General features: G+C 40.7%; 1 non-coding gene and 1 pseudogene across 1 annotated transcript; one reads left to right on the forward strand and one right to left on the reverse strand.

Moving 5' to 3' along the window:
• Positions 1 to 216: 216 nt before the first annotated feature.
• LOC100476995 lies at positions 217 to 2234 on the forward strand (annotated as a pseudogene).
• Positions 2235 to 9361: 7127 nt separating this feature from the next.
• LOC100476248 lies at positions 9362 to 9598 on the reverse strand. The gene has a single exon (XR_002143956.1). It is a non-coding gene; the product is annotated as a transmembrane protein 258 (transcript).
• Positions 9599 to 15058: the final 5460 nt, after the last annotated feature.

The following is a 15058-nucleotide window of genomic DNA, read 5'->3' on the forward strand; positions in this document are numbered from 1 at the left end:
AGGCTCATAGTGGAGGAGCCTGATGTGAGGCTCCATCCCAGAATGCTGGGATCACGCCCTGAGCCAAAGGCAGACGCTTAACCACTGTGCCACCCAGGCGCCCCCCCCTTTTTTAAACACAGTCACACACCAAGGTAGTTTTAATGCCACTTGTCTCTAATCACATCATCTAAACTGACAGCTTCCTAGTATGTGAAATATCTGGGTCTAGCAGCCATGAGCCTTGTGTATAATCCAGACCCCACCTGTGAGGTGAAAATAGCTCAGGTGATCGCACTGAACAAACCAGGTACCTCCTTAGTCTGAATTTCACCAAATGCCTTTGCGGTGAATCAGTTGCAGTCTCCACAAGCAGAAGGGAGGGGCATGGGTGGTGCACTGATGACATTGTTCAGAGATAGACATTGATTAGATGGCCCCTAGCACTGGGGGTCAATCTGTCCGGGTTTAGAGGATTGCTCTGCTGCGACACCACCTGTAGAGCGGGACAATGCTTAATAAAACTTAGAACTGCAGCCTTAAACTGGACAGAACCTAAACAGATAACCTTTGGGAAGATCCTTAACCTGAGTCCCTCAGTACCTGCAAGGAAGTCACTGTAAGATTAGAAAATGTAATTACATCTGATAAAGTGATTGCCAAGACATTGTTTGAAGAGGAGGCTTTATCAGCCCTATTGTATGAAGGTTAATGGAGACCTGGATCTCCAGCCACTGGTCTCTCACCTCCAATAGAAAGAAATCTGATTATATCAGAAGGTTGAGAAAGTAGCTCAACAGTCCTTAGAATTCCAACACTTCACAGTTTACTCCATTTGGTATAAGCTAGCCATGGAATTGCACGAATCTGAACCCACATTACTGTGAGATCTGTCTAAGGATGTGAGACCCTCTAGACTGGCTATAGGTTCACAGGTGCCCCTCTGTGCTCCTCCCTACCTGAGCACATGCTTGCAGAGCCCTGACTTCATTATGTTACAGTTCTGTTTCTCTGGCTTTCTCCCCCATGGAGATGGAAAGACCCTTAAAAGACAGGCACTCACTTATTTTGTATTCCAGAGCCTAGCACAGATTTTATGAGTCAATTCCCATATGACTGCTGATATGAATCAAACCTGCTCAGAAAAATCTTGGATTTTCCCATTGGTGAATATTGGAGAGGTGGGCAAGTGTTGAGTGGACCTGAGGAATCCATGAGGACTTCTCCCCCCGACCCCTCACTGCCCCTATGGATGGTTGACTATTTACTAAGCTCTTGGGGGAGAAGGAGGAACAGGGTGGGTGGGGGAAGAAGGAGAAGAGAAAATCCCCTAGTGAAAGGCTATTGTTTACTTCATTTTTGAACTGGATGGAATCATCTAATCCAAAGTCCTCATTTCACAGATGGGGAAATGGAACTCGAAGGAGTCATATGGAAGGATTATAACTTATTATTTTTTTACTATATCAAGACGAAGTTTCCAGCTGACGTTCAGTCATGCATACCACCTAAGTATTCACCGAGGCTGGTGAAGGGAATGCAGTGTTTACTTAGATAGCATACATATTTCTATTTGCTTACAATCAGAGAGGAAAAAGGATAGCACTTCAATGAATCAGGCTATAGGCTATAGATCTAAGGAACTGGAACCCAGAGGATCTTAAAAAATACATAATGTGCTAGATGCATAAAAAAGAGGCATTTTAAGTTAAGAAGATCATAATATAATTTAGAAAATGTTACCCAAGTCTTGTTCATCCAAATTAGGTTTGATCAGAAATCCCTTTCACAAAGATGGCACTGAAGGTGAAGAGGAAGGCCCTACCCCTCCCAAAGCCGAAGCCAAAGCAAAGGCTTTGAAGACCCAGAAAGTGCTGTTGAAAGGCATCCACAGTCATAGAGAAAAGAAGTTCCACACATCACCTACCTTCCGACAGCCCAAGACACTGCGTCTCTGAAGCCAGCCCAAATATCCTTGAAAGAATGCACCCAGGAGAAACAAGCTTGACCACTATGCCATCTTCAAGTTCCCCCTGACCACCAAGGCAGCCATAAAGAAAATAGAAGACAACAACACACTTGTGTTCATTGTGGATGTCAAGGCCAACAAGCTCCAGACCAAACAGGCTGTGAAAAAGCTCTATGAGGTGGCCAAGATTAACACCTTGATCAGGCCTGATGGAGAGAAGGCATATGTCTAACTGGCTCCTGACTATGATGCTTTGGATGTTGCCAACAAAATTGGGATCATCTAACTGAGAAACTGAGTCCAGAAAAAAATATACATTTTTTTCACCAGAAAAAAATTTAGATTTGATCAAATGGTCCTAGCAGGAGAATTATGTATTACGGTTTGTACTTTAGCTCCCTCTGCCTATTTCCACCTTTTCCACAGAGCTGAGTCCTAATGGGCCCCCTTTAGATCTGATTAGGTGTATCAGTAGGTCTCCTATCACCCCAACCCCCAAAGAAGAAAGGAAGAAATACAACTTCAGCAAATGTGGAAAGCAGTTCTCAACTTTCAACTAGTCAGTGTATAAAAGGAGGGGTTGTTAAGAAGAGGTCCACCTGTTAAATAGATCCTGGAAGAAGTGTGCCATGAGTGCAAGCTCAAGGACCATCCTCCCCTGAATATTTGTTATCAACACAAAATACAAATAACTTACTTGTATATAGCACTTTTACCAGCACTAGGTCTCTGCTCCTCAACAATATCCTAGTGAGGATGATAGGACAGCTACACCCTCATTTTATAGATGGAGGATGGGGTACAAGAGAGAGATTGAGCAGTCAGCTCATGGTCACCCAAGAAAGGGGAGTGTCAGGGCTGGGATGCCTTTCTTCCAATTATACTTCACAGGCTCCATGACCGGGAATAGAAATACACTTCTATAACTCATCCCTTTTTGAAGGAATCAGCCCAAGGTACCCCAAGACCCAGCCTCTTTTTCTGTGAAGCCCCAAGTCCAGCAGGCATTCTTGCCTTGTGTCTTGAATCAAGGTCAGTGCATACCAAGATCCTCTGACTCCGATAGGGATGAAAGAGCAAAAGGCACAACCACAGAACACATTGGCTATGACATTTCTTGGAAATGTCTGCATTTTCATTTCTTTGCTTCTCTGTGGAAACCATCAATAAGCAACGTAAAACCTCCCTCCCTGTAAGAAGGCAGCATCCTTCTCCGTCTAGGAGGTGAGATATGAAGTAGATGATTTCCAGGCAACTTTCCATGATGACAGCACCTGATCAACCATTCCCAGGTGGCTGGTTCTCCTGTCCTTGTGCAGTCGGTGGCAATACAAAGATGTCACATGACCCAGAAATTTGTGTGCATTGAGAACACTTGGTAGACATATGGTTGTTGTTTTAGTCCTGGGATTTTAGAATCCACTTAGTATTAGCACCCATTCCAGGTTTCTTTAAAGCAAAACAGTTTCTTGCAGTAGAAGTTGGTCTTTAAATTCATTTTAAAATGAAAACATTTAATCATCCACTTATTTGCATAAAACTCGTCAAAGCATCTTCCGCCTGTGTGAAACATTCTTAATAATTCCAAAGGTGGCTTTGCAGATAAGCAGTGGGCCCTAAGCTGGCAATTGCAGGCATAGTTATTCCCATGTCATCTCTCTGGAAATACGTGCTATAGTCTTTACACTTAATAAAAATCCGAGCAAGGTCAAAAGATTTTTAGCGTCCTCAAATCAGACTAGGAGCCTGTAAACCATCCTTACTTACACGGCCAGCGGGGTGGCAGCCCAGGTAGTGAGAGCAGAACCGTCCTCAGGGGTACAGTCCTGGAGACTGAAAATGAAGGGAAAACTGGGATTTAACCAGCTTGTCTTTGCATTTGCCACAATGGGACATTGTTAGGCCTGGGCTCCATGAACAATAGACTTCGATAGGACATAATACCCATTTAGGACAGGTTTACATCCTACCTCTTCAAGCACGCTGAGCTCCCTTTCAATTTGCTCTTGCCGCACACAATGTATGTGTAACAGATTATTTGTCCTCATTCTCTTCCTGTTCTCCCTCCCCCTTGTCTTTCCTTATGTGTTAGACTTCCAGTAAGTCCAGGGTAATTTTGGTCTCTTGAAATGCTGGGTGATTTTTCATGCGACTCTGCTGCTGAAACACACAGCATTGCTTTCCCTGGTCATTTAAATGAGGTGGGTGCCTTGCATGAGTGGATTTTAAGGGCTGGTCTGTCGAAATGTGCTTATACCCCAATTTCTCCAAGTATGAAATCAGCTCTCAGATAAAATTCTTGGCCGCATTAGATGAAGAATCCACCATTTGTTAACAAACGGCCATTCTCATTTTTAAGGGGGAATGTGTTACAAATATAAAACATCAAAGCCTTCGTAATTTTTCCAAAGAATATAATCAACGAAGAGAAAAATGAAAAGGAATAGAACTGTGCTCATAAAGACGCTTGTTGTAGCATAAACTTGAATATAATGTTCAAATCTAATGTTTTCAAACTCTTATAAGGTGGTGAGTTCTGGAGCTAATTTATAGGATAATGTGAGAACTCCGCTGGTAAATGAATAATGTCACATAGGAAAGTAGAGTGTGACTAGTTTATTCCATGACAGAAACTAGGAGAAACCATATCTGCATGTGGACAAAGACTGCAAGGTAATAGGTAACAACAAAAATAGCTGTAGTAAGAAGGGGAATTCTGATCCTTTTTAAAAAATTAAGTTTTTATTTAAATTCCAGTTTGTTAACATACCGTGTTATATTAGTATCAGATGTACAATATCGTGATTCTGCACGTCCATACAATACCTGGTGCTCACAAGTGCCCTCCTTAATCCCCATCACCAGTGTCAACCATCCCCCCCTTAACTAGTTCTCTCTAGTTAAGAGTCTGTTTCTTCATTTGTCTCTCTCTCTTTTTTTCCCCTTTGCTCATTTGCTTTGTTTCTTAAAGAAAATTATGACTCCTTAAAATCTTTATTTTTAACCTTTTAAATCATTTTATTAACAAAAACGTTCCATGAGAATAGGGTAGTTCCTGCGGGAATGACAATTTGTTCTTTGGATCTGGAATATAGTTTATTGTGCAGGCATCCTTTGCCTTGCTATTGCAAGTTAACTTTGAAGCAATCACCAAGAACTTCTGGAAAGCACAGTGAGGTGCCCTGGAACTAGGATTACTATTAGTCTTCCTGTGAAGTTGTTATAAAGGATAAAGGAGAAAATTAACAAGTCAGTCCATTATCTCCCATCCAGTGAGTATTAGATACTCATTTTAGAGAGGGGTGGGGTCAGATGTTAATTAAATTACTCAAGGTCACTTGGTGAGGAAATAAATAGGCTAAGAGTTCGAGCCCTAGTCTAGGCTCCAGAGGCCATATTCTTCCCTTTATATCACCATGCTGCCCAAAATATGTTTGCTAAGAGCACACCTTCCTATTTCCCTAATGGAACACAACTCCATTAGACCAGAGAGGAATACTTCACCGCTAGGGCAGTGAGTGCCAGGATGGGTAAAAACCAAGGGTACTTCTCGTGCTTCTTTTCATGTATTTAAATATATTTCAGATACTCTTATTTGATCTCCACAGCATAGCTACCTCCATTTCCAGTGGGAACTGAGGCAGAGAGAAGTTAGCCACTTCTGCTGGATTATACAGTTTGTAAGTGCAGAACTGAGATTTGAATGTCTGGCCCCAGAACATTGTAAGGGGCTAAAAAACATACCTGCAAAATACATTTTCCACTATTCTTGGATCTAAGGCAAACCAGAAGAGAAAGATATAATCAAGAAACAAAGAAAAAAAAAAAAAAGAAAAGATGTCCTTAGTTTTTTTTTTTTAAACTCTGGTCCACCGAAGAAGGTGTTAAAGGGTGGATTCTCTGAGGGAAGTGCCTGACTTATCAGGGAGATAAGCTAATTGTGGCTTTCCTTGTGATTGAAGCTTACCTACCCCCCCCCCAGCTCTCCCAGTAACTAGCAGAAATGCAAGGTTACTCTTCCCCACCTCTTCCCCAGGAAAAACCAATTCCCTTATTTCCATCCTTTTGTAGATCTTACGCCTTTAAAGCTCTGTTCTACTCTTGAATGAAAAGAACTGGATGCCTGTGGAGGAGGATGGCCCGCCTTTTGCCTGAGATCCATAATTGGAATAGATTTCATATATGAGCCCATACATAGCATACACACACACACACTCAACTGCAACAAAGTTTCATGAAACATAATTTATTCTTATCCACTCCAATATGTGTTTGATTGAAAGAATTCTGATTACAACTGTCTCACTAGACTGCAGGACCACAGATTGGAAAACTCTGGGTAGGAATCCTAACTTCAGCTTCTCCCAGAGAGTTCTGGAACAGTGCCCTCCAACATGCATTTCTGGAATATCCTCTGCACTGTCATAATCTCCTGGCTCTTTATCCAGTTGGTCAAGCTGGATTCAACTCTGCGATGTCCTACCATAACAAATATCTTCCCAATCAGGCTCAAAAACTCAGAAAGGCTGGATGAGAAGCTTCTTCAGGGCAGAGGGAATTTCCTTTTTTCCTTTCTGTTTTCTCTCCATCAAATACTTGTTGAATTAACAGCTGGCCTTTGAGCCTGTTAAATATAGGGTGTGAGGATCCTGGTGAAGCTTTCTGCTGTTGGTAGGTACAAACCCTATGTTCAGGGAAATGGGGAAGTAAGGAGAGCACGTGAAACCATGAGCTCACACTTGATGTTAGCTGCACACTCACCTCTCTTAGCCTTCTGCAAGGAAGGAAGCTGAAGTGTTCTCCTTGGATGGAAATGAGAAGCCTTCACTACATTAACTAGTGCTTTTACGTCCCGTAAGGATACAGGTTGTCTCTCATTTGCCTTGTCGCTAGGGAGTACTTGCTCACTAAGGAAGGAGTCTTGCATTGTAGGAATACACGAACCATTTGTTAAATAAGTTGATCTGTTGACCAAGCAGATAGGAGTGCAAATAGTACCGAATGATCAACACTAGTTAGCAATATGGATGGCTTTTCTACCCACGCCAGAAGCATAAGGAGCATTTCAGAGCTGGAAGGTCCTTAAGATCACCTGATTCCAGATGTGTGGTAGATATGAGGAAGCCCAAGTTCAGGGAGTAAGCTCTCCAAGATCCTCTAGTGGGAAAACTGGGGGTTCTTTCCCTTTTACCGATGCTGTCTATACTCCCTGGATTTTCTTCTTCTCCTGATTCTGCACTTTATCCCCCTAAGAACACAACATTGTCACAGGATGAGCCCCAGCTTCTGTTTGGAATATATGGTTACGTTCTAGCTATTTATGAGAAAGAAAGGAAAGGAGAGGTGTGAAATTTGAGTAGGAGACACATACTTGTAATAGTATTAAGTTAACAATATACACACTAAGAAGCTTTCAAAGTTCCTACCTTCCAGGTGGAATCAATCATCTTTACTTCTGTGCTGTTACTGGGCAGAACTTCCAACTCTGTGGTTCACTGTTTGATTTTATTTATTTATTTCTTTGCGTGCACACTCACGAGAGAGAGAGAGAGAGAGAGAGAGAGAGAAAGAGAGAGAGAGCTCAAGTGCACGAGCAGGCGGTAGGGGCAGAGGGAGAAGCAGACTTTCCGTTGAGCAGCGAGCCTGATGTGGGACTCGATCCCAGGACTCTGGGATCACCACCTGAGCCGAAGGCAGACGCTCAACTGACTGAGCCACCCAGGCGCCCCCCACTGTTTGATTTTAAAATGAGACACATAGAATGTATACCTATAGGGCAAGAAACAGAGTATTTGGAATAAACAGAATATTTGGAGTATTTATTTGGAATAAGTAGTTCCAGAACACTAAAAACATATTCATTCATTTGTTCGTTCATTCATTCATTACACAAATATGCCAGGGAGTGGAAACGTGAAATGAAAAAATGACACATTTTCTTACTGAGAGCACAGTAGGTAAACAGTTGATTACAACATGGTAATGGCCATGACGGAGGTGTGGATACCAACATAGCATTGTGGGATTTCATGGACGGGTAACAAATCTGTCTGGGATAGTCATAGGAAGGTTCAAAAAAAGGTGACATTAGGGGCGCCTGGGTGGCACAGCGGTTAAGCGCCTGCCTTCGGCTCAGGGCGTGATCCCGGCGTTGTGGGATCGAGCCCCACATCAGGCTCTTCTGCTATGAGCCTGCTTCTTCCTCTCCCACTCTCCCTGCTTGTGTTCCCTCTCTCGCTGGCTGTCTCTATCTCTGTCGAATAAATAAATAAAATCTTTTTAAAAAAAAAAGGTGACATTAAAACTTTGACATAATTGTACAGAAAATCAAAAAGACTTTACAAAATAACTGTTAGAACTAAGAAGTAAATTTAAAGTTGTAGGATATAAGGTTGATATGAAAAATGTATTCTTTTAAACAATTTTTTTTTAAAGATTTATTTATTTATTTATTCGACAGAGATAGAGACAGCCAGTGAGAGAGGGAACACAAGCAGGGGGAGGGGGAGAGGAAAAGCAGGCTCATAGCAGAAGAGCCTGATGTGGGCCTCGATCCCATAATGCCGGGATCACGCCCTGAGCCGAAGGCAGACGCTTAACCGCTGTGCCACCCAGGCGCCCCTCTTTTAAACAATTTTTAAAGGATTTTATTTATTTATTTGAGAGAGAGCAAGAGAGCACAAGTGAAGCGGAGGGGCAGAGGGACAGGCAGATTCCCTGCTGAGCAGGGAGCTCAACTCAGGCTATATTCCAGGACCCTGGGATCATGATCTGAGCCAAAGGCAGACGCTTAATGGACTGAGCCACCCAGGTGTCCCTGAAAAATGTATTTCTATATACTGACAACAACAAAAATAAAACAATGAAATTAAATTATACTCTTTACTCCATGCTAAGAACTAAAACAGCATTGCAGAGAGACATTAATGAAGCCATAGACGAGTGGAAAGATAACTATATTTTTGATTGGAAGATTCAATTTTATTAAAAAAGGTATCAATTATCTCCAAATTGATTTATCGATTCAGTGCAATACCAATCAAAATCCACTAGTTTTATTATTTCTTAGTGTTAGTGTTTATTTTTCAACAGTCACACATCTGCCTTTATTGTGAGCAGCATACGGGACACCTCCAACAATAGTTAAAAAATTAAGGGGCATCTGGGTGGCTCAGTCAGTCAAGCATCTGCCTTTGGCTCAGGTCATGATCCTGAGGCCCTGAGATTGAGTCCCATATCAAGCTCCTTGCTCAGCAGGGAGTCTGCTTCTCCCTCTCCCTTTGCCCCTCCCCCCCTTGTGCTTTCTTGTGGGTACACTTTCTCTGTCTCAAATAAATAAACAAAATTTTTAAAAAATTAATTAAAAAAAAAGCAGGGATTCGTGGAAGCCACCCATTTGGAACTGTTGGGGCCTCATATATAAATGCCAATCCAGAGCAGCAGGAAGAGGACCCCAAAGCCCATGAAGAACAAGGTCACCAAGAGCAGGGGGTCTTTGTAGATATCCCAAGGATGCCTGGTGTAGGTAACCTCATAAACAAAGAACCAGGTGGTGAAGCACATGGCAGTGGCCAACAGCACCATGGTCAGATGTGGGAAGACACCTGGCTTTCCTGGGCCAGTGTATCTGCTCATAGCCTCAAGCTCCATTTTGTGGGGCACAGGGTAATTCTCCACTCTGCCATCAGAATAACACATTCACAGGAACTTCTTTTAATTTTATTTATTTATTTATTTATTTATTTATTTATTTATTTTTAATGATTTTTTATTATATTATGTTAGTCACCATACAGTACATCCCCAGATTCTGAAGTAAAGAGGAACTTCTTTTAATTTTATTTTTTTTAGAACTTGATGATTGTAAAAATGTTTATAAAAATGCAACGATTTATAATAGTCACAATAATCTTGAAAAAAAGAACAAAAAATGTAAAGCTATAGTAATTAAGACAATATGGCATGGGTGTAAATAGAACAAATAGATCAATAGAAAAGAATAAAATCTTCTAAAATCTTCTGCTCATCAAATGACATGCTAAGAAAATATGAAGAGAAACCACAATCTGAGAAAAATGTTTGCAGGCAAAACATTTTTAGGATTTGATTTAGAATATATAATCTTGTAGATCAACAATATGAAAAATGACCCAGTTGAAAAATGGGCAAAAGACTTGAAAGAATATGTCACAAAAATAGATGCACATAGCCAGTAGGCTAAGGAAAAGGTGCCAAACATCATTAGTCATCAGGGAAATGCAAATAAAAACCACAATGAGGTACATCTTACACTCATTAAGAATAAAAATACCAAATGTCGAGAATGATGTACACCAACCAGACCTCTCATACATTGCTGGAGGGGGTGTAAGATGGTGTGCTACTATGGAAAACTGCTTGGCAGTCCTTTACAAGGTTAAACATACACATAGCTGATACCCAGCCATTCCTATGAACTATGAAGATCTATGTCCACAAAAAGAGTTGTAGAAAAAATGTTCATATAAGCTTCATTCGTAATAGCTTCAAAGTAGAAACAACCCAAGTGGCCATCACCAAGAATGGGAACAAACAGTCATTTACTCATACAGTGGAATACTAGACAGCAGTGCAAAGTGATAAACACAACATGGGTGGATCTCATAAATATTATGCTGAGCAAAAGAAGTCAGATATAAAAATAGTACATATTGTCTGATTTCATTTATGGAAAGTTCAAGAAGAGATAAAAAAACTAATCAAAAGAGATTGCAATCAGAGTAGTGGTTGCAGAAGGAACTTTCTGCATTGATAAGACATGATCTTGATTTGGGTGTTGGTTACACAGTGTGTTTATTTGCAAAACTCATCAAACTGTAGAGTTAAATCTGTTCATTTTGTTGTATGTAAAATAAAAGTAAATTGGGTTCTTGAGACGAGTAGAAATCTTCATATTCAGAAGAGGGGAAGAGAATTCTAGGTGGAAAGGACTATTATTGAACAAAGATTGATAAATGTGATTGACACCTTTTTGTCTGGTCATGATGAGAACTTTTGTGTTGTTATATCACATGACTCTTAGAACTGAAAAGAAAGGGGAAAAAGAGAGCAAAGTAGTAGCATGGGACCAGATCATGAAGGACCATTGAGCAGGCTAAGAAGTGGATACTTCTTCACCAGTAAGCAGAAGAGTAATATGATCATAAAGTCTGGAAGGTTTGTAGGGTAGGGCGAATGGCCTGAAGCAGAGGTTGGCAAGCTTCTTCCATAAAGGACCAGACAATACATATTTTAGGTTTGGGGGTCATGTACTCTCTCTTACCTACTCCATTCTGCATGGTAGTGTGAAAGTAGCCATAGGCAACGCATAAGGGGATGAGCAGCTGGCTGTTCTGGTAGAACTTTGTTTACGGACACTGAAATTTTGATTTCATAGAATTTTCATGCATCATAAAATACTGCTCTATTTTTTCAACCATTAGAAAATGTAAGGACTTTTCTAGCTTGTGGGTCATCATTGTCATTGTCATCATATTAGAAAATGTTTCTTTGAGAACTCACTGTAAGTCAGAAAGTAGCTGCCCAGTCCCCCCAGGTAGTGATAATGCCATTTCACAAATGGGGTACTGATGCCCAGAGAGGTGAAGGAATGGCCCCCAGCACAGTGTTGGTGATAGAGCTGAGCACAGACCCACACACCTGTTTATAGTTACTGCTTCTGTCCAGTCCTGTCCATCAGGCCTCCTATAATGCTGATGAAAGGCACAATTGATCAGGAATATGTTTAATGTCATGGGTCTATGTGTGCCTAGTCACATAAATTTGGAAATAAAAAGCTAAACTAAGAATATGAAGAAAATGGACAAAACCCTAATTAATGTGAGAGACCAACATGTTTCTTTTTCTTCCTTTCTTTCTTCTTCTTTTTTTATTTAGTAAGTTCTATCTGATAGGACAAGTCTTCATCTGATGCTCATCTTCAGAATTGTCCTAGCTATTCCTGGCCCTTTAATTTTCCAAGTAAATTTTAGAATTATGTTGAATCCCTTTAAAATGTGTTAGAGTTTTGGCTATAATCATATTGAATTTATAGATGAATTTGGGGGAAATTGAAGCTTCATTTACTTGAGTCTCCTCATCTATATCTTGTTAAGTAGAACCCTAATATCTATAGGTTTTGATGATATTTTGAAGTCAATCTTGTATTCTTTTATATTTTTTTAGCGGTTATTGTTATATTCAACTTCTATTTCTTTCTTCCTTTCTTTTTCTTCTTCTTCTTCTTCTTCTTCTCCTCCTCTTCCTTCCTTCCTTCCTTCCTTCCTTCCTTCCTTCCTTCCTTCTCTTTCTTATCTTAATTCCAGTTAGTTAACATACAGTGTCATATTAATTTCAGGGGTCCAAATAGTGATTCAACAATTCTATACAATACTCAGTGCTCATCATCAGTGTACTCTCAATCCCCTTCACCTATTTCTCCTCTCCCCCCTCCCCTTTGGTAACCATCTGTTCTCTATGGTTAAGAGTCCATTTTTTTGGTTTGTCTTTGCTTTTTTTCCCCTTTGTTCATTTGTTTTGTTTTTAAATTCCACATATGAGTGAAGTCATGTGGTATTTGTCTTTTTCTGACTTATTTCACTTAGCATGATACTCTCTAGCTCCATCCCCGACATACTACTTAATAGGTAAATTAGTCAAACAAGCAAGACTACAGAGGACTAGACTATCATAATTGATGTGCTTGGTCTGACAGACACACATGGAACACTTTTTGCCCCCGAAGTGGAAATTACACAGGCCACAATCAGAGTGTAATAAAGTTGGAAATGAGCAATAAAAGCAAATGCGCAGAAAGAAAGAAAAATCCAGGTGCTTGGAAATTTAACAATATAAAATTAAATATAACATAAGTTTAACAAAATTACTTCTGGGTTAAGGAAGAAATCAAGATTGCAGTTAAAAACCTTTGCAAATGAGGGGTGCCTGGGTGGGCAGTTGATTTCAACCAACTCTTGATTTCAGCTTGAGTCATGATCTCAAGCCCTAGTCAAACTGCTTGCTCAGCGGGGAGTCTGCTGGAGATTCTCCTTTCCCCTCTGCCCCCTCCCCCTGCTCTCTCTCTTTCAAATAAATAAATAAATCTCTAAAAACTAACAAACAAAAACTTTGCAAACAAACAAGTGCTTTACATATTAAAATCCACACTAAGCAGCTCTCAGAGGTGTCTTTAAAAGAAGAGAGAATCCCTCCCCCGCCCCCCCAACAACACCATGTAAAAAGATGAACACGGAGATGGCAAGGAACACAAAGGATTGACTGCAATCACTGGGAGCCAGATGGAGAAGTAGAACAGATTCTCCCTCAGACTTCCCTCAGGGCTCTTCTGCTGCCACAGGTGGGGTCCTGTGGGAAACATAGGGGGCAGTTTGTTTGTCCTGACCCCAAATAAGACAGCCACCTCCCTGAGGCCAGATCTACAGAAATCTTGGGCCTGATCTCAGGGGAATTCGGGAGGGGTGGGAGGGAACTCCTTGGAGGAGTTCTAAGGGGCTCCAAGGAACACCCTGATTTTGGACTTCCCAGTCTCCAGAATTGGGAGAGAATAAATTTTTGTTGTTTAAGCCCCCAGTTTTGTGGTAGTTTAGTATGCCAGTCCTAGCAAACGTACTATGGGAAATTTTATGTCAATACATTTGAAATCCTGGATGACATGGGTGATCACCTGGGAAATGTAAATGGCTAAAAGTGGCTCATAAAAAGGTAAAAAAACAAAAACAATACCCTTGAAATTGTGATCTACAATCAGTCCACCCAAAAAGTTGGAGACTGTACAGATTTATCAAAAGAATCTACCCAAACTGCAGAAAAGTAGATAATCCCCATGTTGCATACAGTGTTTCAGTGCATAGAGAAAATGGGATGCTTACAAACTATTTCTAGAAGGTTAACACATCCTGCTAACAAAGACAGAGAAGGGGGGTACACAAAAATAAACCAGTAGGAATATCTTATTTATACATGTAATTAGTAAATTTCTTTAAACAAATACCAATAAATCCAACCAAGCAATGGGTTAATAAAATAATAAGCCATGGCCAAGCTGAGTGCATAAGGCCGAGGCAATGCAAAGGAATCTAGTCAATGGGGTTTAAAGAAAAAAAATCCTGATCTTGTCAACAGGTGCTGAAAAAGCTTTTGATAAAATTCAACACACAGTCCTGGTGGAAACAAACAACGAACACCAAAAAGTTAGGCCCAGTGATCCAGACAAAGGGCATCTACCATAGAATTATTAAGGTAAAGACAGGAAGATAAAAAGGATGCCCACTGTCACAGCTACAATTCAGTATTTGTTCTGGAGCTCCTAGACAATACAATAAGATGAGGAAAAGAAATGAGATGCAAGGCTTGTCTTGTCTTTTTTCTTTTCTTTTCTTTTTTTTCTTTTCTTTTTTCTTTTCTTTTCTTTTCTTTTTTCTTTTCTTTCTTTTCTTTTCTTTTCTTTTTCTTTTCTTTCTTCTTTTCTTTTCTTTTCTTTTCTTTTCTTTTTTCCTTTCCTTTCCTTTCCTTTCCTTTCCTTTCCTTTCCTTTCCTTTCCTTTCCTTTCTTTTCTTTTCTTTAAAGATCTCCATTGTGAGACTAATAGAACTAGTAAGAGTTCCATAAGACAGGTGGACTCCAGATCCATAATCTATCTTTGCTCTACAGCAGCAATGACCAATCAGAAAGCATCACTGAAAAGTTCCATTAATAGGGCGCCTGGGTGGCTCAGTTGGTTTAAGTGCATGCTTGCAGCTTAGGTCATGATCTTGGGGTCCTGGGATCAAGTCCCACATCGAGCTCCTTGCTGGGTGGGGGGCCTGCATCTCCCTCTGCCTACTGCTCCCCCTGCTGTGCTCTCTCTCTCTCTCTGAGGCAAATAAATAAAATCCTAAAAAAAAAGAGAAATTCCATTAATAATGGACCCAAACTTGGGGCTCCTGGGTGGCTCAGTTGGTGAAGTGTATGCTTTCAGCTCAGGTCATAATCTCAGGGTCCTGGAATCGAGTACCACATTGGGCTTCCTGCTCAGCCAGGAGCCTGCTTCTCCCTTTTCCGTCTGCTCCCACCCTTTCTCCCCCACTTGTGCTA

This window comes from Ailuropoda melanoleuca, unplaced genomic scaffold, assembly GCF_002007445.2.
Source record: "Ailuropoda melanoleuca isolate Jingjing unplaced genomic scaffold, ASM200744v2 unplaced-scaffold11384, whole genome shotgun sequence".
NCBI classification, from domain to species: domain Eukaryota; kingdom Metazoa; phylum Chordata; class Mammalia; order Carnivora; family Ursidae; genus Ailuropoda; species Ailuropoda melanoleuca.